The following is a 25180-nucleotide window of genomic DNA, read 5'->3' on the forward strand; positions in this document are numbered from 1 at the left end:
GCGGGAAATAACTGATGTGTCCGTGAGCCTGTTAGAAAAAAAAAAGGTAAATGGCCCCATTGAGTCCACCTCTAGCTGCCAAACAGTGGAAAATCTCCGGCTCAATTCGACTTTGGTAACATTTAATGCTTTAATTAACTCAACTTTGATAACACCGATATTACTATTAGAATGTGGCACTTGAATTAGAACAGGTTCTGTACTTTTAAAGATCTAATTTCTAAGTGCATTACGCCTGAGCCGGTAAGGAAAGCGTCTGCCAGAGGGGTTACACAGAACGCGACGCTGTATTTTCTACCTGAACTCTGCACGTGATCAGTCGATGCCTGTCGCTGTTAACTCATGTGAGCCGGTACTTTTGGAGTTTGGAGGGATCGTGTTTTAGAACACAAGAGAAGATTGCAGACTCTTTTCCATGGAGGGACAAAACTGAAACTGAGCCATGGGCCAAAATCAAACAGGTGCCGTATTGTGTTGTGACGATGCAGAATGGTTCCCTCAAAGGACTGACTTCCTGCACAAAGTGTCACTCTGCCCGCCATACGTAAACCATGAGATTACCAGATCTGTTAGAGACAACCACGAGAGACAGCAAAACAATTCAGATGTCAATTTTAGATCCCAACCGCCTGAGTGTGCCTGACTGTCATGCAATATTTCCTGAGAAATTCACAAAAATACTGAAAAATCCTGTCTCTTGCAATGTTAAAGGAAGTGTGAATAAATTCTTGGATCCACCCCTTTATCCAGATCCACACCACAAGTTAGTGGGTTCCATTCTGTGCTGAGCTCCATCATCCATCCAAGTCTTGTGGAGAACTGGTCAGAAGTTTTTGTGTAATCCAACCAGCAAACCAGCCAATCAAGATACAGACACGGGTGAAAGACATAACCACCTTGGTGGAGGTAATAATTACCGATCCGTCATATTTGAGGAGCATTAAGCGGCATGTTTTGTATTATAACTCCATTTAAATTATTTTGTTTTCAATACATCTGTCAGTTCAAATTGAGCCTAATCCCAGGCCAGACTTTTTCCCATGGGCCCCCCTCGTGCTTCATATCTTTCCTCTTGTCGGCGAGACACTTCCTGTCAAGATAAATGAAAAGGTTTTTTTTCAAACTTTTTGTTACTTTTCGCCGAGAAGTTTTTGTGCCCGTTTAGTTGACCTGCTCTTGACCTCATGTGTCAGCGCACTAACCAAGTTTGTTCTTACTTTTTGGCTTCGGTTTCAAATGTCTTCTGCCTGCAGCTGCACAAGACACTTCATGTGTGAACCTCTGCTTACGAGTACAACGCTGACTTTGAATTAAGCCTCGCTCAGTGTGTTCCTTTGGAGTTAGAGCCTCTTCTGCACCCACACAATCCCTCTGCTTCCCCATTTTGTGTCCATCTTTCTTTTTTTAAAGTCACAGCCGTATCTCAGCACTTGGGCACGCATGCATGCGCACACCCACACACACACACACACACACACACACACACACACATTCAAATTTACATATACACACATTACTGGGCTCTGTCACTGCTTTCCTTGCCTGGATAGCTGTGTAATTGAGTTTTGGGGATTCAGCCTGGCACTTCCTCCTCGTGTGCAGGCTCCCCTCATTACAGAAGCCTAATTGGGATTAGTGCAGCATTTTGTTTTGGCATTGGTAATCGAGGCCTGTGGTCAATGCCAGTATCTGGCTTGCTCTTCTCCCCAACTCCAGGACAAGGAGCCATTTGTGTGTTCATGTGTTGGGGTATGCGTGTGCTTTTGTCTGGCGCTGCTGTATGCATGTCGTCGCCAATTTTACCTCGACAGTGGAGGCTGTAGTGGGCCAAGTCGTAGCATACGAATGACTTCCCAGAGAGAAAAAACCACGATGAAGCTGCTTTTTAGCTTCTTTGCTGCACAAATGTGGAACAAACTGCCAAGTGAGCTAAGACTGCAGACTAAGCTGTCTACTTTTACATTCAAGCTAAAGACCCACCTGTTTTCCACGGCTTTTGATTCATTCTCTTATATAAAATGTAATTGTTTACATACTGTGCCTTGATTATCGTGTCATTGTTTTGATCCGGTGTGCTTTTGGCCACTTGCTTGCTTGATGTTGTTATGATCCGTTTTTAGTATTTTTGTTTTTATTATTTGTGTTTTTTCATTGTTATTGTATGTATTGTATATGTAAAGCACTTAGAATTGTCTTGCATACAGAAGGTGCAATAGAAATAAATTTGCTTTGCCTTGCCTATTACAAGACCCCCCCGAATGTATGGAGTCATACTCATACATAAATGCTATCAGAAATACAACAAAAAAAAAAAAATTAAAACAAAAAAATATGGTCTTTTAACTCTGCTTTACCTTTTTGAATTGTGTATGTTATGCATAACTTTCTCTAAACAGTGGTCGGTTTTCCCTCAACTATGCATCGACAGCCATGTTCTAAAGGGAGGCTGGTTGAAACAAGGCTGAAGCCGGACACGAGGCTCGAGGAACGCTCTGTCTATTTCACTCAGTGAAAAGCGGCCGAGGCTCATTTACCTCGCAACCCGAATTGATCGCTAAAGATGAGGTGCCTTCGGAAAGCGGCTGAGGTGGGGGCAGCGCTCGCTTAATGATACCATTAGACTCAAAAATCCTGGGGGAGAGCCATGCCTTTCACTTCTCTTCACTTGTCATCCTAATAAAAGGCCCATCATCTTTGGCACATTACTCTACTCGGCCTGTAACTATAACTTGCTTGTCTTTTTTTTTTTCCTTTTTTTCCCCACCTGAACATGATGGCTAGTGCAGAATGTTAAATTGACCTCTCCGCGCATGATTGTACAATTACATTTGAAACACAAAAGTCTGAATGTGCTCCTTTTCACGTGCTTACAAAAAGTACCTGTTCAGTAATGTAGAGATCAGTGTTGCGCTGTGATGAAAGGGAGCAATTTCTCCACCAACAATGACAATAAAGGAGGATCTTCCTAATGACGTCATATCCAGAGCTTCCCCTGGGCACCAGTTGTTGCTGTTATTTTACTGAGCGTATTTCATCAAGCCTTTCATCCTGGAACCACTGGCTGAATTACAGTGGTTTGGGTCTCACTGCTGCCAATCCATCAGGATGAAAGTAAACATTTTTTTTTTCCTTGCCTGTCCGTCCACCTCCCTTTGTATGGATGGATGGATGGATGGATGGATGGATGGATGGATGGAAGGGTGGGACAGATGGGGCTTGCTTTGGCATAAGCAAGATCCATCACCACAGAGGGATTGTTGCTCCCCTCCAAAAATCTGTTGACACAAATCTCTGCGGACAAAAAAAGTGATTTACCGTGAAAATAGATCTAATCTTTCAGCGCTCTCTCCTCATCTCTACATCTTTAGATCACGCGTTTTACTCATTATACGATGAAAACGCCTCTGTTTCAGTTCAATGGCAGTTAATGCGGAAAGGATAAACAGGACAGAGGGATCAGATGTAGAATTTGCCAGATCTGAAGGACTCAGATAAAGACATTTGCACATGGAGCATGTGGGGAAAGCATGCTGTGCACACAGAAATACAAGCAAAGTAAATATGCCACTGCTCAGTCTGACATATGTCCTCTCAGACGAACTGCTGCAAACACACGCTCGCATGCTCTGGCTTAGAGCAACGTGGATCTGGCGTCAAGCTGAAACTGGTAAAGAGAGAAACACATGTTGCGATAATGGAGCAAGACAGTCAACTGCTCCGTCGATAATACGTTGTCAATTAAAACCATTTAAAACGGATCCCCACTGGAAGTGAAGATGATGAGGGGGATCCGGGGTCCGTTGTTAAAATCGAGTTATATTCTTCTGGACAGAGATCGATGGTTATTAGCTGGTCATGGGTTTGATCACGATCGATGTGCAGAATAATATAAATGGGTCAGACGCGTTTTTTTTGTAATTGAGCATGACAGTCCAGAGTGCTGACATCGGCCTTCTGCTAGAAAAAGGCCCGGAGAGGGAAATCACAAAGATTAAAAGAGAGGGTATTGTCTCCAGTATTGTATCTACGGGACACTGATCCTTTGATTAGGCTTTGTGTTTGGTTGTCATAAGTTGTGGCTCTTACAGTTTTAATCCTTGGCTCGCTCTTTTTGTTTCTGAGAATGACGCACACAGGCTCTACTTTTCTCTGCTCCTCTGCCGCTTGTCAGACTGAAGCGAGCGAGGCTCGTAAAGCTCCCCGACGAGAGGACGAAAAAACCTTAAACCTCCCTCATTACTCGAAAGATCTCGCCAAACCAGGGCAGGCATCAAAGAATGCTCCAAAACGACTCCTTAATACCTCTGGATCTACACCGGCACATCTCGGTGCCCTACTTTACTCCGTCACACTATTTACATCACCTTGAAAATTAAACTAGAACTCCCTTTGCAGACGTCTTCATGGCTGCGTGGTGAGTCAGATTTATTCTGCTCGTTGGAGAGTTTGTCTCATGCAAATGTTCCCAAAAGTGTCACTTAAGACAGAATAATTGCAGTTAGTAAGTCAGACAGTGCTTCTCTATGAAAGATACAGTACAGTTAGGATCTTTTATGCCAAAGTGCGCTAAATTTTGCCCGGGGTCTTAAAGCGTGCGCAGGTTAAAAATACTTTTTCGATGTGAAAGTCTGGGAGTCAGATATTCCTGTGAACAAACCCCGTCTCTGCCTCGTGTTTTTTTTCCCCTCCCTTGTTAACAAGTAGGTCTTTTTACAGCACCTCATTGATTCAGTTTGCTGTTCACAGATTTGCCTTCTCATTAAATATCGCCTTTACCATCGCATTTATGTCAACATGAGGATTCAGGAGATGTGTTTTTTTTTTGTTTGTTTTGGTTTGTTTTTGTTTTTTCATCCTGGGCTGAATTGCTTTACATGCTGTATTATGCACTATGTGGTGCGGTTTTACAGTCTGTTCGTGCTCGTGTTGAAGCATCTCGAGGGGCAACAACCACCTCCAAATACTGCGCGCCTAGCAAATATTTTTTTACTTGGCGTAGTGAGAAGGAACCCTGCTGAGAGCCTGGTGTGGGAATCCATTGCCGTGGCGTACCCTGGGAAGTCTGAGCTCTCCTCTGATCAGCTGAGGAGTTATTTACAGCACAGTCGCTCTCAGATGAGCTGTTAAAAATAGCTGAACTCATCACCAAGAAGACATTGTAGCAACCCATGTGTCATAAAATCACATGGTTAAACCTTTTTTTTCCTGTTTAAGGACACATTGCAAAAAGCTCCTGTACACATGTCAGTGTGCAAACTCAAGGCTTTCCGTTGATTCCAACATACTTAGTCGCACAGAGACGAGCGAGCGTTTGACAGTGTTGCAGAGGAAACATTTGGTGCGGCTCGCCGTCATGAGGCAAATAGAACAGCACCGAGTGGCAGATGATTACCGAGGCATTTAGGGTGAACGTTCAGTGCTCTTACACAAGAAGCATTTATCCTCATGAGCAGGAGGACAATACGACAACGGTGCTGAGTGCTGTGTGTGTTCTGCAAGACATGATTTAGATGCACCAGGGGACAGATATTACTCAGCTGAGCCGAGTGTGACTCCAATTGGTGTTTTGAAGAGAAGGTAAATTGTCAGAGAGGGGGATGAGGCAACGTTTTGTTTGGAGTTTTAATCTTTCCATACATCATGTTTAACTTACTCAGTGCTGTTTCTGTTGGTCTCAGCAGTTTCATTATGATAACACATGGATCACCACTCTTGTTGTGTTTTGAAAACCCGCTAAAAAGACGAGGAAACCAGGAGTTCTGTATTCTCTGTCTCATGTTTGCGTGGCTACGCCAGAGAGCAGCAGATCATGCACCTCATCAGACTCTATCCAGAAAGACAATTAAAATTGTTGGAATAAGAATCAGTCAATAACATTCTTAATTAGACAAGATTCGTTTTTTTTCCCATAGCCAATGGTTGGAGCACCGAGGAGGGAGCCTGTTCAGAGTCGGGATGTGATACAGAGTGTTGCTCCGACGCTGCTCAAGGACACTGATTTACTGGGCTTGTTGTGACCATTTGCATTTACATTACACATCCCGTCCCTGTAGTAAAGATGACCTTGCGTTATGAATTGTTCTAACACTTCCGAGCAGCCGTGGCCTTATGATTTTTTCCGACCTCGACTTTACCATCACAGCTCCACGTAAAGCTCCAGGAAGTCACTGCCCCACGACACGAGTAATAGCCCCATCCACAACAACCTGTCGAACAGAAACCACTATTTCGAGACTTGAGTATTACATAATTGGTCCTAACTACTGCTGGTTTCCCCCCCTACTTCCAGTCTTTATTGTAGCTCCCTGTCTCCTTTCTGTAGCTCTGTGTGTGTGTGAGTGCTATCTACTTCTCAACTCGACTCTCAGCAGAAAAAAAATAATAAACTTAGACCCCAGAAATGCTGAACTATTCCTTTTTCGTCTTTAATCTACATTGAGTGTTTAATGAAATACATCCGGCCCTTGTAAATGGCATATGCTACAATATATCATTTTGATACGCTAATTATATGGTGTATTCTGTTTTAGTTCATTAAAATATTTTGGCGCAGGATCCATTAGAAAATGATGACCGTAAGAATATACAGTAGATTGATGTTGCCTCTGCTGGTGCGGTATTCAAGAGCCCATTAGTTTTTTTTTTTGTTTTTTTTTCCTGGGCCTGCCAGCAGGGCCTTGAAGCATCTGTTTTGACCTAGCAAATTAAAATGTCTGCTCTTATCAATGCCCTCGAGGCTCTAGGGAAGGAGAGAGAGATGTCGCTGTCTGTCCTTGTCAGGTCGGCGGTCTGTCTTCCATCACTCGAGTAACCACAAACCTGCTGTCAGATAAAAGAGCACCTCTGCCCACAGTGTATGTGTGTGTGTGTTTGTACGTGGGCATGCACCTGTGTGTGTGTGTGTGTGTGTGTGTGTGTGTGTGTGTGTGTGTGTGTGTGTGTGTACCTGAGTTAAAGAAGACAGAGAGGACAATGTTTTCTCTGCAACAGAAGCTTGGCATTTCCTTTGACTGACATATGATTATAATTTATGAATGAAAATCTGGACATTTCCAATTTTCCGCCACGGCTGAATAACAAGGGACGACAAGTTAACCGCTTGTACTGTTCTGCCCTTCTGCTTCTCCATGCGGTCACTTAAGTCGGTCCCTGGACTGATTTACCCCTGTTTCTCTGGCGTGACTTCTTTTCCCTGCGACTGCTGTGTACTGTTTTTAGTCTCAACATATTATGTGCGACACAATTATTTTGAAATGTATTCCTGTTTCTTGCCCACTCGCGTGCACTTCCTCTGCCAACAGGCTAGCTGCCATTGCACGCGCGACTCCTCCCACATCTTGTGTGTGTTTGTGGTTCTGCTGGTGTATTTTTGGGACAGCAGCAGGGTTCCTAATGAGGATGTATTGCCCTCAGTGCGGACCGCCATCCGGCTGCCCTGCTGCAGAAAATGCATACGATTTCCATCAGTTCTTTTCTCTCTCGCGCTGCTTTTCCCTCCTTCCATCTGCCACCCCTCAACTGAATGTTACGCTCTTTTTTTTTTTTGCACTGCACTTTCTGTCCGTTCCTCTCTTTACTGAGTTGGAATCTGTTTACTTCACCTTGACTTTTCCTCTCTCACTCACTCTCACACATATTTACTTACTGCGTACACAGAGTCATGCTCCCATCACTCACATTACATGGGCTTACAGCAGTTTCCTGGAGACTCACACTAACCATAACCATGGCCAAAACATAGCTTGAGCTAACTTTAAACTTCACCTTAGCCTAACTTTAACCCTTACCTTTGTGCAAAGTCGTCATCTTAAAATTTAAATCAGTCACCAGAATAAATGTTAACTGAGCACGTTTCTACAAAACCACAGACAAGTTCAGTGCGCGATGTGCGATTCTTTTTTTTCATTTGTTTAGCTTCAATTTTCCACTTCTCTCTTGTAACATTGCTGTGTTTTGGCTTTGGTTAGGTTCAGGCAGGAAAAAGCCCTTGGTGCTGGTTAGAAAACATCATGGTTTGGCTACGAACACAACTGCAAATGGCTCAAGGTCGCCTTCAAAATACCTGGTTCTGCTGGCACAAACACAGCTGGAGATTGCTTGACCCCCAGTGAAAATTATTGGGTTTTTGTCGCTACAAACCCAACTGGAACTGTCCCCTGCTACTTAAATCTAAAATGCTGTTTGCCAGCCTCACTGCCTGTAGCCATCAGAAAGACCTTTCTTCTGTACAAAACACTGACATTTCTATCAGTGCAGTGATGAAAACTGTGAAGTAAGTTGCTCTTTACCTTTTAAGGTGAGTCCCCATGGCACGACTTATTTATATAGTTTTATAGAATACATCCTCCGATTGTAAGCAAGTTCCTGGGGAGGACACGTGAATTGAAATCATGTCGGGGCTTGTTGAATCACACACATCACACAATAGGTCTGATGACAACCACTGCTCTGCAGGATTCGGCCGTGCGCCTCATCTTTCTTTTCCAGTCGACTCATTCCATCCCATTTTTCTTCACATCCCTCATTCCGTCATTTTGTCTTTTTCTTTTCACCTACCAGCCATCTGTTGCATGAGGAGAACTCCCTTTGCTGCCTCACTCTCACTTCCACCATCCATCAAGCTCTGTCAGACAAAAACCTGTTCGCCTGCTCCTCAGCGTTACCTTCTAACTAGCATCCCGGTGTGGTGTTATTGCTCTCCATCTCATCTTTGCTCTCTTACCCTATTTCTTCCTTTTCCCTTTTTTTAATGCGTCTCCCAGGATCGATTTAACAAAATGCAGAGCTCTGCTATTACCCTGCGGGGACGGCCATTTGACAGATCCAGTTTCTGGCAGCATGAGCCTGCAAACACAATGGGGCAGGGATGAAGGTAGATAGTCCCTGACAGCTAACAAATAGGCCCGGGGGACACAGCAGTATAAGATATCTAAGTTCTACATGCATTAAACGTCTGATCTCTTCGCTGATAGCGAGTGAGACGAAGTGGCAGTGAATGAAACAGATATGAGCTGGATAACGGCAGTGGATGTGTGGCATTAAATGAAGACCAGATGCACGTGGGGTATCTCCTGACGGCACAAATCAAAAGTGTTTTTTTTTTTTTTCCATATATATTTAGACGTTCTTTTTTTTTTTTTTTTTTTTTTTTTATCACACTGGCATTCAACAAAAGATCTGATTTTGAGCCCACCAGAAGAACAGCCCAGAGCAATAAGTGTTTGGAACAGGTAGAGGAAATATGAGATGTAAAATGAAACCCGAGGCAACACATGAGAGAGATTTTGGAAAAATCGTAAAATGTAATTCTCAGAAGGCCGCAACACTCAAAAGATGCAGCACGGCTTGAACATTAGAAGCAGATAAAGTGTGGGAAAACAGAACTATGCTGTGCCTACGTTGCACGTGAGCTTCACAGATCAGCACATCAGATAGTTTTTCATCAGCACTGGTGGTTGTTTAACAATGGAGACAACATCTTCCACGATGTCACATGTCACAGTCTTTGCAAGGTTTCTGCACGTTTCTTTCTGTGGGCATATTTTGTCAGTGCAATAGGGCCGGTAGTTGATGGCCAAGTTTGAAGATGGTTGTGGTCCCACCCATGAGCACATGAGTACTCAAGGGCTGGAACTACTGGTGTGATTGAGAAGACCCATAGTTGCTGAAGGTACATTCAGCTGAAATTACCTTAATTTTACCTTAATAAACCCAATAAACTTTAATGCAGGAAAGCCTTTAATTTGTGTTTTTGGTTCCAATAGATTATACTGGTGTAATTAAAACCAGTGATAAAATGAAAATGAACTTTTCATTGTCTGGATGGACAGATGTAATTTAGAGGTAATAAAGTTGCAACAGCAAGCTTTTTTTTTTTTTGCTGTTGAGTGTCCTATACAGCAGACTGTGACAGAATCAGGTGTCAGACTTGAGAGCTGACTCTGTATCCTTTAAAAACAGATGGCCTGCAGTGTGAGAACGCTGCCCCTCCCCTCAAAGAGAGCTTTAATTTCCACTTATCGTTCGTGGTTGAGTGGTACACAACAGGTGCTCAGCGGGATGGGCTCTGGATGAAGTGGGCAGTTCGGGTGAGATTGCTGACAGAGATGGTCGAGTCAATCATTTTCTGTCCATTTATTGCTGCAGATAGAGCCTAGACCTTGCTTAGTGTGTCATCAGCCCCTTGTTAACCCACTCTGCCACCTCCACCATTGCATCAAGACCTATTGCGTTGTTTTATCCAGGAGGAGAGGACAAGTTCAAAGCAGGAGTACCCTGTCATATATCTGATATATTTGGGTGCAGCACATTATTGAAAAGTTTGCACTGATGATATTGTGCCAACAGAGAAAATAAGACATGCACTAAAGGCAGCTGAGAGCTCAGCGATCAGATTAACTGCGTTTTTCCGGCTGCTTTTTCTTTGCCGCACAGTGCTCAATCGCCGGTTTGGAAAAGAAGGTGGTCACTGAGAGAGTAAGAGAGGCAGGATCCCTGTCGAGGTCTGCACACTACCTGCAGGAGGTTTTTAGTCGAGCAGGGATGTGGAATTGGCCAATTAGCAATAAAGGGCCCATATGAAGACAGCGCTAGAGGCTTGCAGATTTAATAATGAACAGACAAGTAGGCAAAGGAGAACAAGCGGGAGGGCATCGGCTTGTTAGCTGTTTGATAGGGACAAGAATGGGGTTCTTTGTGGGCCTGGTCCAGGTGTTAACATCTAGCTAAGTGGCTGCAAGCAAGAAAATACTAAATCTTTTCTGATAATGTCGAAATCCCTTTAATGTTCTAGATTTCCTTTATCTGATTATATATATATATATATATATATATATATATATATATATATATATATATATATATATATATATATATATATATATATATATATATATATATATATATATATATATATATATATATATCCCAGTAGGTGTCTCTCTCTCTCTCTATATATATATATATATATATATATATATAATCAAATAATCTTCTAAGCTGTCGGCTTCTAGGAGAATGCAGGAGTGCGGCCAATCTTGGGTTTGGTGCGCTCGACTCTGCCTCCACTCTCACTTTGACCTCAGGGCTAAACAACTACAAAGCCAGTGGGAAATCGAGCACTCGCCCGGCTTGTTGCACTCATTTACAATACAGAGACAGAGTCGGGGGAGAGAGAGAGAGAGAGAGGGATGGCAAAATACAACGAGCAAAAGGGACTTTGAGATGAGGCCAAGGAAAGAAGAGTACAGTACAGTCAGAGGGAGTGTTGGGAGATGGTCTGAGCCGCAGAGCTACTGGGGAGAGTGAGAGAGTGGCAATTCCCATATCTGCTCATATCTCTCATGTTATCTGTACTTCAAAAATCAAATCACCTTTCAATGCATCTGCCTTTTTTGATAATGTTTTTCAATTGTAACAGTCGTTTAATGCTGTGTTCAGGCTGCCCAACAAAATCCCTTTTTTTTCCCGTTTTTTGGCTTATCCAGGTTGTGTCCAGAGTGTTTGCCTGGAAGCCCTGACTGCAAAAAGCACATCAAAATGTGATATTTTTGCAAATTAAGTCCAAACCACAATTCAGAGGCATGGAATTTCTGTCCACTTGTATCTCGTATCTAGTTTCATTGAGTCTATTATGTCTCTCGCAAAGCGGGTCAGTGGTCAAGGAAATCCAAACTGATCACTTGCAGCTTATAGTGTGGACAATACGTCTTAAAGGTCTGATTTGATAAACACATTTTGAACTCAAGAATGATACTCGCCTGCATGCTTTGTGGTGTTTCATCCTCTATCTTTGCATAGGTGTTAATTCGAGAGGTGTTTTAAAATGAGACAGTCGTCTCCTAGGTAGGTATATTTAGGCCCATATGGAAAATCTTGAGAAATTCCTCCTACTTATTCACAGCTACTTAGTCATTATATTTATGTAGATTTAGGGAGTCTCTCTGGTACTGTATGGATACATTTAATTCTATGCAGGCTTGTTGGGGACCTTGATTAATTCTCAAATAGACCTTGAATACTGTAACAATGCTGCCTTGCTGGCAGGTGATACACCCCCTATAGTAGAGACAGCAGACGCAGCAATGGATAGCATTTAGCTGTGAAAGGTTTACTAGTTTTCCTGGACGTGTATGTTCGCAGAGCTAATGGTTGATGATTTATCTGCTACGCTGCATTGTGGGTAGAAGCCGTTGAAGCACTGGAAATGCACGCGGCTGCAGAGAAGATCACGTCGTAAAAAGGAATAAATGAGGCAAGGGAGTGCGCACAGGAGGCATGAAAGGTGGGGAGGCAGGAAGCCAGTAAAAAGGAAAGGGGGTTTGGAAACATCACACGTAGAACATCTCAAGATCTGAGAGACCGAAAATAAGACAGCAGGAGTCCTCAAGCAGATGGCAGTTCGGGTCTGCTGGGTCACTCAAAGCGGTGATCACTGGAGCACAGTACAGAAGACTGTGATTCAGCAGTAAGACACCTGTGTCTCACACCAGAAAAAAAGAACAAAAACAGAGAGTATGGGAAGAACAAGCTGGTAATCACTCACATAACTGGTGCACACAGTTGTGAAGGGTTTGAATTTCAATCTGCAGCAGATTTTTCATTTGATCAGTGTGCATCTTGATGCTTATACTGGACAGCTGACCTACAAATCAAACAACCCTGAAGGCTGTCTTAGAAATGTAGTGGCGGGGCATCTCTGTAGCTAAGATGTTCTAATGTACACCCAGAGTACAGAGGCTGCGTCCTCGTCGCAGCGGCACAGGTTTTGAATCAGACTCCTGACTGCCTGTAATCCTCCCTCTCTTTATCCTGTTTACAGTCACATAAATAAACCCATGAAAAGGCCCCTGAAAATATATTATATAAAAAAGAAAATGTAGTGGCGGGGTGCCACTGTAGCTCAGTTAGTAGAGCATGCGGCCCACATACAGAGGCTGTGTCCTCGTTACAGCGGCCCACGTTTTTTAATCCTACTTGAGGCGACTATCAAATATCTAATATCTTGTGGTTGGATAAATCTGGGCAAGAGACACACGAGGAGCTCGCTCATCGTTCAATAAAGGCCACATCGTCGTAAGATTTGAAAAGGTCTGAATTTTGATCACTGAAAGATTTGTTTAAGGATGCGACTTCACCAAATGACTGCAACATATGGTAACAATGAATCAGTCCGTCATCCAAGATAAACATCTGGTGTCATTGAATACTATGAATGACACTGGAGCTTTAAATGATCCCAGTAGGTGTCTCTCTCAGTGGTCACCCAACGGGCGATTCTTACATCCAGTCGATAACAGAACACAGTCCTCCCTGGTTTTGCTTCCACTAGTGCCTCCCTCTGTCCTCTGCCAGAGAATGTACTGCTGTATTTAGCAGTTAAACTGTTCTCAAAGTACAAGAAGATCAACTTTAGCATATTGTGGGCTTTTTTGTTTTTTCTTGGAGCTCCAATCGTATCAAACTTTTTACACCATCCATCATAGCTACAGTTGGGTCTGGACCTGGAACCAGTCACTCGTGACATTTCCGCCTGTGGGAACAACACCTTCTGTGTAACATGGTGAGAGTGAAAACACCCCGAGGGGTATTAAATAGGCGTAATAGCTGTAGGAGGCGGTGGGGGTGAAAAGGTGCAAGGAGGAATGACTGGTTTGTGATTTTAATCAAAGCCGAAACCCTGTGGCTGAGGAGACGAGGGAGCAGCCTTGCAGGACTCGGTATTAGCTCACCCTGTCATGACACTTGAAATTGATGTTATCAACATGGTAATAGACCTACTTTTGCCAGCTCCCTTCATGCATTATGGGCGATGACAGCTTACTTAGAGACTACATAAAGTGGATCATATTTCCACTAGATTCTCTGTCTGCTTACATTTACCTCAGTATCCCCAAGCAGATGGCCCGGCCCGTGTGTCCTCCATGCCACCTGTTGAATTGGCACACCTGAAAATAGGGCCGCATTGTGTCCCTTCGAGCAGAATTTGGAGACACACTTTAAGGTTAATCTGGGATTAGTAACTCTGTAACTCGATCGATACCCTTGGAGATTATTTTGTTGGAGCAGCACATAACGGCACTAAGATCAGGGTGAAAAAGCACTGATCAAATATATGATAATAAAAATGGAAACTGGACACAAAGTGGTATTATTCACTAATATACAGTGCTAACATAACTTAAATTGTTGATATTGACTGAATATGTAGAGTCACCTGACTCTCACGTAAATTAAACTGTGCTGTATGGGCAGCTGTGGTGTAGGAGGTGGAGCGGGTAGCCCTCTAACCGAATAGCCGGTGGTTTGATCCCCAGGTCCAGCTTCATGATGAAGTGTCCTTGGGTAAGATACTGGACCAAGAGCAGGGCAGTACGTCTTTATTGTATTTTTATTGTGACTTTATGAGACAATTTGTTGTCTTGTGGATGTCGTTAATGTGGCACAAGATTTCTTGTCTAGTTTGTCCAGTAATGATGTCATTTTCTGACCTTACTACACTCGTTGTACTTGTTGTAATACTTGCCTCTACCCACCTAATCATTATATCCACTAGGGTTGGGCGATGTCTGCTGAAACACACTAACAGCAGCTCACAGACATAACCGACTGTCTTAGGTTTGCCTAACCGGTTGGGTTTAATAAGAAAAAAAAAAGGACATTGAGACACAAGGGTTGTGCATTGTGTTGCAGTAAACTTAAGTTTGTCTTATACCCACAACGCTTGCCTTAAGACAACTCAGCTATTTTTTGGTGTCTGGTGTCTCTTATTGTGTTGATATTTTGTTAAGTTAAACAATGGTTATCCGATATTGTCACAGTATCACTATCATGTCTTGTGATATAGTATCCTGATGAAGTCTAAAAATATGGCATTATCATCTAAAGGCCATATTGCCCTGGTCCCAACTGAACCCTAAAGTGCTCCAAATGGACGTCCATCATTGTGTGAGTGTGTGTCTGAAAGGCTGAGCATAAAAATACCATGAAGTGCCTCGGAGAAAAAAAGTGCTCCATCGCATCTGCTAAGCAGGTCAGCACCCTGCATGGCAGCCTCTGCCATCAGTGTATGAATGAGTGAGTGAATGTGTGAATGGGATATGTTTTCTTTGAGCAGCCTGTAGACAAGAAAAGTGCCCTATAAATGCAGTCCATTTAATCATCATCATCCATCAATACCTTCCACATAGTGTAAGTACTGAAGGCAATCTTACTCTTATACTGGCGTGTTGATCATCTGTTCCTGGACTAGAATGGTCCTGTTGTATGCAGCTCCAGTATGGACATACTGTATGTACTGTGCATTCTCCTTTGTTTGTAAAAACATGATAATAAATGGAGTGCATTTATGTCATTGAGATACGGGCTATGAGTGGAGGGTCAAGCTATGTTTTGAAAGGGCAGAGATTATGAAAGTCTTTGCAGCAAATTATATGGCACATACAGCACAAGCAGATGGGTGGCTAATATAATGAAGAACCTGAATGAGTAAGAGACTCAAAAGATATACATGCCTCCTTTCCACAAAGGTCACTGAATGATATTATGGGCATTAGATTTGAATGCTTTAGCCTTTGCAGTCGGATTTCAGTGCAGCTGGTCGCCAGTATATGTGTGGGTGCAGTCCATTCAAGAGCGTAGGGAATGAATTGACTGGCAGCACGAGTTAGTGTAGAATAAAATATATATTGTCACCTTATTAAAAATAAATCACATCCATGTTGTGTAGTGTTCTATCTATCCCTGCGGTGTCTGTTTGATTATGTGAAGTGGTGATGGTTCACTCATTAATGGAACGTTCACTCATTCATTATGTTTACTGTTCTCATATTGTACAGCGACATTCTCGTAATCACCTTTGCGGCCCTTCAATATCTATAGTTCAGACTTTTACATCTCACTGCTCCAAGATTTGTTGTTGTTTTCTTTCCCCTCCTAACAAAGTTAACATAAAACCATGTCCCCAACAATTGTGCATATGCAGGCCTTCACACACACACACACACACACACACACACACACACACAAAACTACAAGAATACAAATATGGCTAATATCTTTAATATTTCTGTTACCAGGGAAACTGTTGCCAAGTGGTTGTCAGGGAGCACCCACATGTTATAGACCGTCTGTATTGCACAGCCATGAAAAGTTGAAGAGGACAAATATAAAGGGAGACGCGTTGCTGAAGCCAATCTGACTGGAATGTAAAATGCAATAAGTGAGTGGAGTGTATGTCGGCTTTTACCTTCGGCGAATACGTCAGCGCCAGCCCCTACAGGAGGGTAAAGCTCTCTTTCATTTCATGCATGATGAGCCTCTCTTCCGCAGTTTGTTGTATCTCTGCTCACTTCTCATCTCCCAAAAGAGGAAATTAACAAACACTAGAGTGCAGGAGAAAGAGAAGGGCTGGCGATTAGGAAATTGGATCCTAATTCAAGAAATGATTAGTGTTTGCTATTTACGATTTGAGACAATGCGAACTCCTGGAATAAAACCAACAGTTTGTTCGGGCTGTACCTGAAGGCAGCATTTCTTTGCTCGTATTAAATGGTTCAGTGAAATGACATCAAAAAAACCTGACAATTCATTGTCACTGATTGTGCCTTCTGGCAACTGTACAATCTACAAGCTAAAAAAAAAAAAAAAAAGGTTTCTGTATTCTTCAGTCGACATATTTTTCTATTTCATTTGACATTTCTTATGTAGGTAAAAACAGTGAGAATGCAGATAAGGACAGAAGGATGCACTTTGAATGATGATGCTACGTGCGAATGCAGGATAGACAGTTTGAAAGAGGTGCTATAACACCAGTGCAATATTTAACACATGGGAGTTGAAATTAAGGTGATAACATGTTTCCAAGCAGGGAAAATGATACATGACGACATGAGTTCTTGAATATCACACGTACAGAGGTTTGTTTTGACACGTCTCCCTCCCGGAGATATTTAATGAACAGTGTGTCACCTTGGCGGTTATCCACAGATGCTCATTCTGAACTTTAAATTCCTTCTGCTTGTCAGGTGTTTTTTTTTTTTTTTTAAATTTCTTTATTTTTTTCTTTGGGAAGAAGTGTGGTGCCTTAATGGACTTGATAATGGGGATCCGTCTTCTGACAGCCATTACCACCCGAGTTTAATGTGCACTCTCAAGGTAGTATGTTGACATTTTCAGCTTGGCACATCCAAAGCCTTGGCTCGTCACGCATGCTGCTCCAGTGTGCCCAGCCTTCCAAGGATAATGAGCTAATTTGTTTTTCAACAGGACAGTGCTAATGCTAAGAAGGCAGCAGATCACCAGGGAAAAGTCAGTTCTTGTTCTACAAAAGAAATAACCGTCACCTTAACGGGATGAGGAATTGTTCTGAAATGATACAGTTTCAATCATCAGACAATTTGGTGTTCAAAGATTAGTTGTCTTGTAGTCCTTGAAAGCACAGGGTCATTCTTCAGTAGGACAGGGTAATATCTGCAAGATGAGAGTAAAAGCATAACAGACTCTTAGCACCAAAATCTTGACATGTTAATCACAAACTACATGTTGGATAACCACATACATTAATGAATATTTTTTGTAATCTAGCGACTCGCAAATCAAAGGCAGGCATTCAAAATTGCACTTCGAATGGCAATTGGACGTGGACACGCCGCTGGATGATGATCTCATTAAAAATAATTCCGTTTTCATACAGCCGGCGCATGTAAATTTCAGACAATGACAAAAGCTTGTTGAAACCTGGAAGATTCTGGAGATCTGAATTAAAGACACACTGACAACAGACAAAGAATACAGATTACTATTCCTTCTAGAGTGGTGGAAGCAGAATCTATGCATATTCTGCCTTATTAAATTTGTCTCTGTGCAATGTACTTAATCATTCCAAACGACTTATATAAGCCGACCCCCCTAAGAGAAGAGCGTTGCTTGGAATGGAGATGTTAAACAGTTTTCCAGCTGCCTCACTGCTGTTTGTTTACTTTTGCCCACACCATTACCCTCATCTAAAGACCCTACTTGTGTTAATTGCCATTTCATTAATGTTTACCTCTTTTTAAAATGTGGTGACTGCCTGTGGAGTTTACAGCGATCTCTAAAGAACATTAAATAATGATAAAGATCAACTGAGCGTATTAGTATCGTAAAGACTGACATTTAAGCTCTGTGAAGTTTGAGACCGTAGTACTGTTGACTTGCAGATGCACATTCAGGTGCTGCGATTAATGATACTGGACTTTCTGATGTCAGTACAATACCTTGAAATTTGATCAATATTCAGTACCATGTTTCATCCCACAGGGAAAACTAACATTTTATCGAAAGATAAATTTGGGAAGGCTTGTAAATTTAATTTTGGAGGAGCAGCTGACAGCTACAAAACACACCTAGTACTGGAGTATTGAAGCCATTTCAAATATTCAGTAGTGATATGTATCAATATTTTAATAAGACTAGATGCTTCCAATGGTTACACACTATACAGCTGACCATGCTCAGTGTAAGCTGGTTAACATGAATGTAAACAGTGCATTGTTTTAAGGTACACTGCATTAATGTACCCAAAAAATCAGTCTACAAAGAAGTGGTTTGTAAAGGAACACTCTGTAAACATAACTTTTGTTCCAAGAAAATTCCCCGGTGGACTTTACAACACCCCAAGAGGCTGTGATAACAGCTGGCATCATCACCTTGAATTCTGAAAGCAGGCAGCAGACAGCACCTCTTTCATTCTTCTCTTTTACTGCTTGATGGTATATTAATTTAAATGTGATGATTTAAAAGTGCTTAAGGTGGCTGAATGCTGCACGGAGCCACACACTCAGATCTCTGAGGGATCAACCGTAGGGCTGAAAGTTAGCGACATGAACATAACCTTACAATGAGTCAGTTCTCATTATCCGGGAAGTGAAAGCTGTAGTCCTCTATTTTTATATGTCCTTTACTATTTTTTTATGGTTGTGTGTTGAGTTCATTAATCTCAAAGCCTGGGGACAGAAGCTGCTCTGTAGTCTGGCTGTAAGACAGCGAATACTTCTGTATCTTTTGCCAGACGGCAGCATAGTGATGAGACTGTGGCCAGGTTGGGTGTCCAGTCAGAATGATTCATATTGCTCCTCTGTAAACGTTGACAAGAAATTGGCACGGGACGTTAACCTTCTCAACTCCCCTGTGATGTTGATTCCCAGAAACCTGAAACTGTCTACCTGCTCCACTCCAGGTCCACTGACGTCGACAGGGGCTGGTGTCTTTCCCCATTTTTTAAAATATACAATCAACAATAAACTGCTGGGTTATGGCGGTGCATGGTTTTGGATGAGATGCTCTGTGAAGCAGGTGACCACCTATCTGCCGTCAGGCTTGCACTTGACTGCATGTCCAGCTTTATTCAAGCTGTGGGAGCAGGTGGCTGTGATCTCGTGTGCCAACATGAGCCTCAGTGGAGCGAGGCGGTGATTGTAGTGTTATGGCCAACATAATGTAGAGGCTACAGTCTCTGCGCGGTGGATTAAAATCCTTAGTGTCACACGAGCCAGGAAATGGTGAATGCAGTGCGGGAATGTGGAGTATTGGTTGTTCGCATTTAACTGTTTGTATTACTGCATAGTTTTATCTTGTGATCAGTGATGCATCATGTGGTACGCTACCATCCTCCAGCAGTTCCAACAGAGAGTGTCCTTCTCCAAAATAAATCACTTTCCTTTTGCCAAAGGCAGATAAAAACTCAGTTAAATTGGGGCCTTTGGTTGCCAAAATCAGTCGCATGACAGTTTCTTTACTTGGGCGTACGACAAGAAACTTAAGTGTTAGTAGTTATGAAATGGTCTCATTCATTGTGATGCCTCTGTATGACACACACAAGCAAACAAGACCATCAGTTTGATTGTTCTTAATGCCCATCAGTGGATTGGAACTATCATAATTATTTTTTATGATCGAGTGCAGAGGAGGAATTGAGGAAAGAAGCTGCTCTTTAGTCTGGTGGTACAGCAGCAGATACTGCATTGGCAGATGACTGGCCATCAATACAATGTTTTATTTGGGCCTTTTTGTCCACAGGGGCTGCTGGAGTTGATGAAAACGTAAGTTCCTTGTTGCCAAGCTTTCTGCTTGCAGCGTAGAAGCTTCCTGACCGCTTTGAACTGTCTGCTAATGGTTCACTATCACTACCAAAACATAAACGGCTGCAGACAGAGTCAACTTATACAGAATTTAGAAACTTGAGATGTCGAGGGTGAAATATAAATCACTCGGGCTCTTAAAGAGGTTATACTTCTAAAGCACTTCAACAACCTCTTTACAGATCTATTAGCCCTGTCAGGGAAATGAAAGACTAAGAGTCTTGGCAAGATGGGTTAGGTTTGTACTGAGTCTCCACTGCATTTTTTGCTCTGATACTCAAAGAAAAGGCATCCAGTTGCTCAGAACAATCTTTGATTTTGCTTGCATAGTTCTCAACCTGAGGTCAGCATTGGTGCTCTTATGAGCTGCAAGATGATAACCGCTGCTGTTTAACTATTTATGGTATAATCTACAGCGCTTGAAAACAGAACAAATCTTCACAAAAGATAATAGAAATGATGTTATTCAATCCTTAAACATTGTGCTGCCATGTTCTGCAACTGTAGCGCAAAGGCAAAGAGGATTCCTGGATGAAGTTATGGTTATTATGTTTTTTTTTTTTTGGGTTTCTTTTTCTGTTTTGCATGTCTGAGGTGCTGCTTGAGATGCAGACAGGCTGAGAAAGACGAGGGAAGGTTGCGATAAGGAACACGTCGGGTGAGAGGAATAGGGCAAGTGAGACACAAACACAGATGAGACGCATAGTGAGATGCCAAGATAAGGAGAAAGGGGAGAAAGACACCAGACAACTACAGACACAGAGGAGACCAAGAAAGGGATGATATCAAAGCAAATGACACATTACCGAGAGAGAAAGCGTGAGGCGTTTCCTAATTCCGGCAAACAAGCAACGATCCAGCTTCTCCTCTGGCCCAATGGTGAGTGAGTCATGTTTATCCTCTGACAATGCAAGCCAATCTTCCTTGATAACGCCATCCAAATCAATCATCACAAAACCCAAACACGTGTTTGCCATATAAAAAAATAGGCTCCCCATTCACCTGTTTAAACATTCAGCGCAGTGCTGCCAATAGAGTGCCTCGTCCCAGCAGGCAGTGCAGCATGTCAATTGCAGGAAGGTCTAATCAGCTTCATATGAGCCAAAAAAAAAAAAGAGAGAGAGAAAAAAGAAACACACATGCATCATCGTGCATGCAAAGCTTTATGCATATCAGACTGACTATATTAGCTCTGTATGGAGCAGTGGTTGATGAGAGAAAGAGTGACGGAGAGTTGAAAGCAAAAACAGGGGAGGGGCAGTGTAGAGATAGCAAGGAGAAGCAGAGTAATGGGGAGTGATTTAAAAGGCTCAATATAAGATATAATTTCAAAACCGATAATCGTCTTCTTTTCCTACCAGAGACATTAATGTAATGGCAGAGGTAAAATCCTAATCTTCTGTGTTGCAGACCGACACTCTCCGTCCCACGTCTGCTTTGTGAAGCACGCCAAAAGGCCAAGGCTTCGGGGAAAAGTGTGAAGTCGCTTCCGATCCTCCAACAGTTGAAAGTGGTGTCACGAGACGCGGCAGCCAGTCGTATCGCATCCTGCCGTTGTTGTTTGGATCATTGTCTGGTGGCATCAGTTTCTGGTGTCAGAATAGCAGCCAGTGAGTCGGCGCTTTGCTAGAGCCACGCGTCGGGTGCGTCTCCCGAGTGTAACACTTCTCTTCTGTTTTTGTTTAGACTTTTTTCTACCTTGTTTACTGAATATACGAGGGTTGGATTCTGCTGCATGAGGAGAGTGAAGCCCTCCTCCCAGGCTGCAGATACTGCAGGCCCCTTTCAGTCACCTCCCCTGGGTAACAGCAGTCTAACAAAAAATTTCCCGGAGCATACATTTCACAGGGCACGGCAGCTCTCTTCTTTTGTCAGAAATAATAAGAACCTGCTCCGAAAAGTATATTTAACATAGGGGGCCCGGGTGAATAGACGTGAGAGAACGGAAACCAACCGGGTCTCATTGTCAATACACAAACCATTTTCATGTTCGATATACTCTGTGTTTTGATTGATTGCAGGTTCCGGGGCAAACAACATATAAAGCAGCAGCTGTAGCACAAAGCCTCAGACAAAATACGGACATAGAAAATCTCAACACTGTTTATGCTTGTGCTGCAGGTTGCTATTGTGCGTAGTTGTTTGATTTCACACAGAGCAAAGCAGCAACTAGATCCTCTGTGTGCTACTTCAAGCCTACATGGCGCTGGTCAGGTAATTATACATGCCTGTAATGTGTTTTCATTTTTTTTTTTTTTTTCCATTCACAGGTTGTGAGGATTTGTGTTATTACACTGGAAAATGGGAGAAAAGTGGTGAAAATTGGTTTTGAATAAATGTGGACTCCTGTTCAGTTGCATACAGTGAAGATAATGAGCCTTGTAAGAATAAGAGGATGTAGTGTTGCACATCTTCAAACACCTACAAAGACGCACGCCGTGTCTCACATTTGTACAGCGACACCGTCACGACAGCGAATCATTCACCGGCCACCTCAGCTATTAGAGAGTCATAAAATCCTAAAGCCTACAATAAGTGGCTTTGCTGTAAAAGTCAAGAGCCATTGACTGCTGTGTTCCTGCCCTGGGAGAAATGTCGATTTTATTAAAGAACAGAGAAAGTGTTTACATTCAGTAGCATGGCTGTAATTATTAAAAATGGATTGCGCCGGATCAATCCATTTGGTGTGTGTAACAGTCACATATTGACATTTTCAACCATTGATTATAATCCATCGGTTCTTCTGAGCACCTGTTCTCTGAGCTTTGGCGTCTACCGCACACAGTGGTGCACACAACTCACATATTCCTTATAGATGTCTTGCCTTTATTCGACAAGCGTTGGTTAACAGGAAAAGTTAGGAGTGAGATGTAATAAGCACGGTCACCATCTGAAACTCTTTTTGGTTAAAACACATGTCCTAGGTGTGCAGCGTGGGACGGATGCCTTGCTCAACTGCTGCAGCTGCTGCATGTTCTATGTTTGCCTTTGATAATCATCAAGAAAGACGGTAATGTGCTTTTCCTTTATGCCTGTTGAAAGAGAGAGCGTGCAATATAGTGAAAAGGAGACAGAGAGGAAAAAGACAGAGCTGGAAAAAAAAACAAAAAAACTGCCGTCCACCTGTTGCATGTATTCTCTTCATGTCTGTGACTTATTCTACAGATACAGACATTAAAACTGTTTTTACCTGTTTACACTGGCGCTGAGATGTAAAGCGAGTCGATCCACCACGCTCCCTCGTCGCTCGTGCAGAATGTGTTCAGCCCGTTAGGCCGCCGGGGTGCTCCCGTAATGCCATTTCAATGCAAAATGTCTGCAATAAAAACAACCATTGTGGAGTTTATAAGGTTTGATTTTTAGGTTCAGACTGTATTCGTGTCCAGAATCCACCGAATTTCAGATGTTTGTGGCGGTGTTACCTTGGATCACATCGTACTCCGAGGTTGGATCTCTGTGGACAAAATAGAATTTAAAGATCAAGCTTCACAGATTTATTACAGGGCTGTTGCAGTGGGTTGTGCTGCAATGTATAGGTACTGTTTTCAAGCAACTCTCTGTATATAAACAGAGTCTACTGTAGTAAGTCTATTTCGGCCATTCTGCCTGTCAGTTGTCTGGAGGGTATAATTTAGAGCGGTGAAACACTCCTTCACAGTTCAGATGACATGGGCAGTCTTGCCATCAATAGTATTGACGGGTATATGAACCCTTATCTTAGTCTGACAGCAGGAGAGCAGGCATGGGGAAAGGGCCATGGATGTTTATCTTCCAGAAGAAAAAAAAAACCCACAAGAGCCGGAAGAGACGAGTGAGAGATGGCGACGGAGGCTCTATTCATCCTTGTTGGAGGTGCCGCACTCTTAAGTGTTGAGCTACGCTGTGGTCCAGCCGCCATATAACACTGATCTCTCCCATTTCTCCCTTCCTGTGTGGTGAAGAGCTATTACGCTGTGGGAAGCTGCCAAAAGCAGAGTGGAAGGGCCCATTCATAATGAGGAAATGACACAACACCCAGTCTCCTCTTAGATGAGCATGATATGGATCATTTCGAGCTCTTACCAATCTTCAAATCATTACGAAAACTTCACTTTCTGCCAGTTTTCCCAGCTGAACGCTTAAAAACCATCAGTGGCGAATTTAGGGGTCGGGCATCTCAGTCTCAGCACTTAGCGTTGAAAAGAGGAGGAACGTGACCCAGCGCTGATACACTGAAGTACACGTGTATGAAAGTATGTTGGATCTTACTTTGCTTTGCTCTGATTCTGGCTCAATTTCAACATCATCAAAATCAACATTTTAGTCAATATTTTAGCCATTCTATTCATGGAGAGTTTACAATCCGATGTTGAATAAATCATTGTTTTTCTTCTAATCCTTTTGTTTGATCACATTCTTTTTAACATCATGAGGTTTAACATGTTCCTTATCCCACGATTCCAGTGGGTAGGTGCTTATCCTAAAAAAAAATAAATAAATAACGAGGAGGATTACAACACAGTCGGATCTTGAAGCATCCTCTGATGATACCGAACAGGAAACGTTTCATTTTGAATTACGTTTTACAAGCTGTCTCAATTAGATCAGAGTTACACTGCTGTCACTGCAGGGTAGAGTGGTGTTGACAACATCGCAGCGTTTATCACAGTGGTGACTCTCCATTGAATCCCAGGATTGTGCTCTGAGTCAGAGCAAACTAAATGAGACTGTCTTATTTAGACTGTGAAATCACCGAGACAGACCCAATTTGTGCAATATTCACTACAGCGGCGGCGTGGTGGTTCGTTTCATTCCTTCATATTACATTGGTTAAAAACGAGGGCAGGACGGCGATGACATCAGACTGCGTGGCACAAAGCTGTGATATCTTCATTCAGCCTGGTGTCTCGACGATCATGTGTCCCTCTCCCTAGACCATCCGCACATAACTGAACTGATATGACGAGGTGAGGAATTCTTCTGTAAAATAAATAAATGAATAACAGTTTCTGCTCTGAGTGTCGGAAGATGAAAGAATTGCGTACAATCTTACATCCCCTTCCCTGTTTCAGTCTGAGTTTAAT

The 25180-nt window shown here is 42.7% G+C and overlaps 1 protein-coding gene and 1 long non-coding RNA gene across 5 annotated transcripts in view; one reads left to right on the plus strand and one right to left on the minus strand.

Annotated features, from left to right (window-relative positions):
* The window catches only part of grid1a (glutamate receptor, ionotropic, delta 1a), a 293479-nt gene that overhangs the window by 168490 nt on the left and 99809 nt on the right, over positions 1–25180 (plus strand). The window lies entirely within an intron of this gene.
* On the minus strand, positions 16167–17733 carry LOC119034050. Its single transcript, XR_005079462.1, has 3 exons — positions 17558–17733; positions 17343–17469; positions 16167–16382 (listed from the first exon to the last, which is right to left on the minus strand). It is a non-coding gene; the product is annotated as an uncharacterized LOC119034050 (long non-coding RNA).

This window comes from Acanthopagrus latus, chromosome 15 (assembly GCF_904848185.1).
Source record: "Acanthopagrus latus isolate v.2019 chromosome 15, fAcaLat1.1, whole genome shotgun sequence".
In the NCBI taxonomy this organism is placed as follows: Eukaryota; Metazoa; Chordata; class Actinopteri; order Spariformes; family Sparidae; genus Acanthopagrus; species Acanthopagrus latus.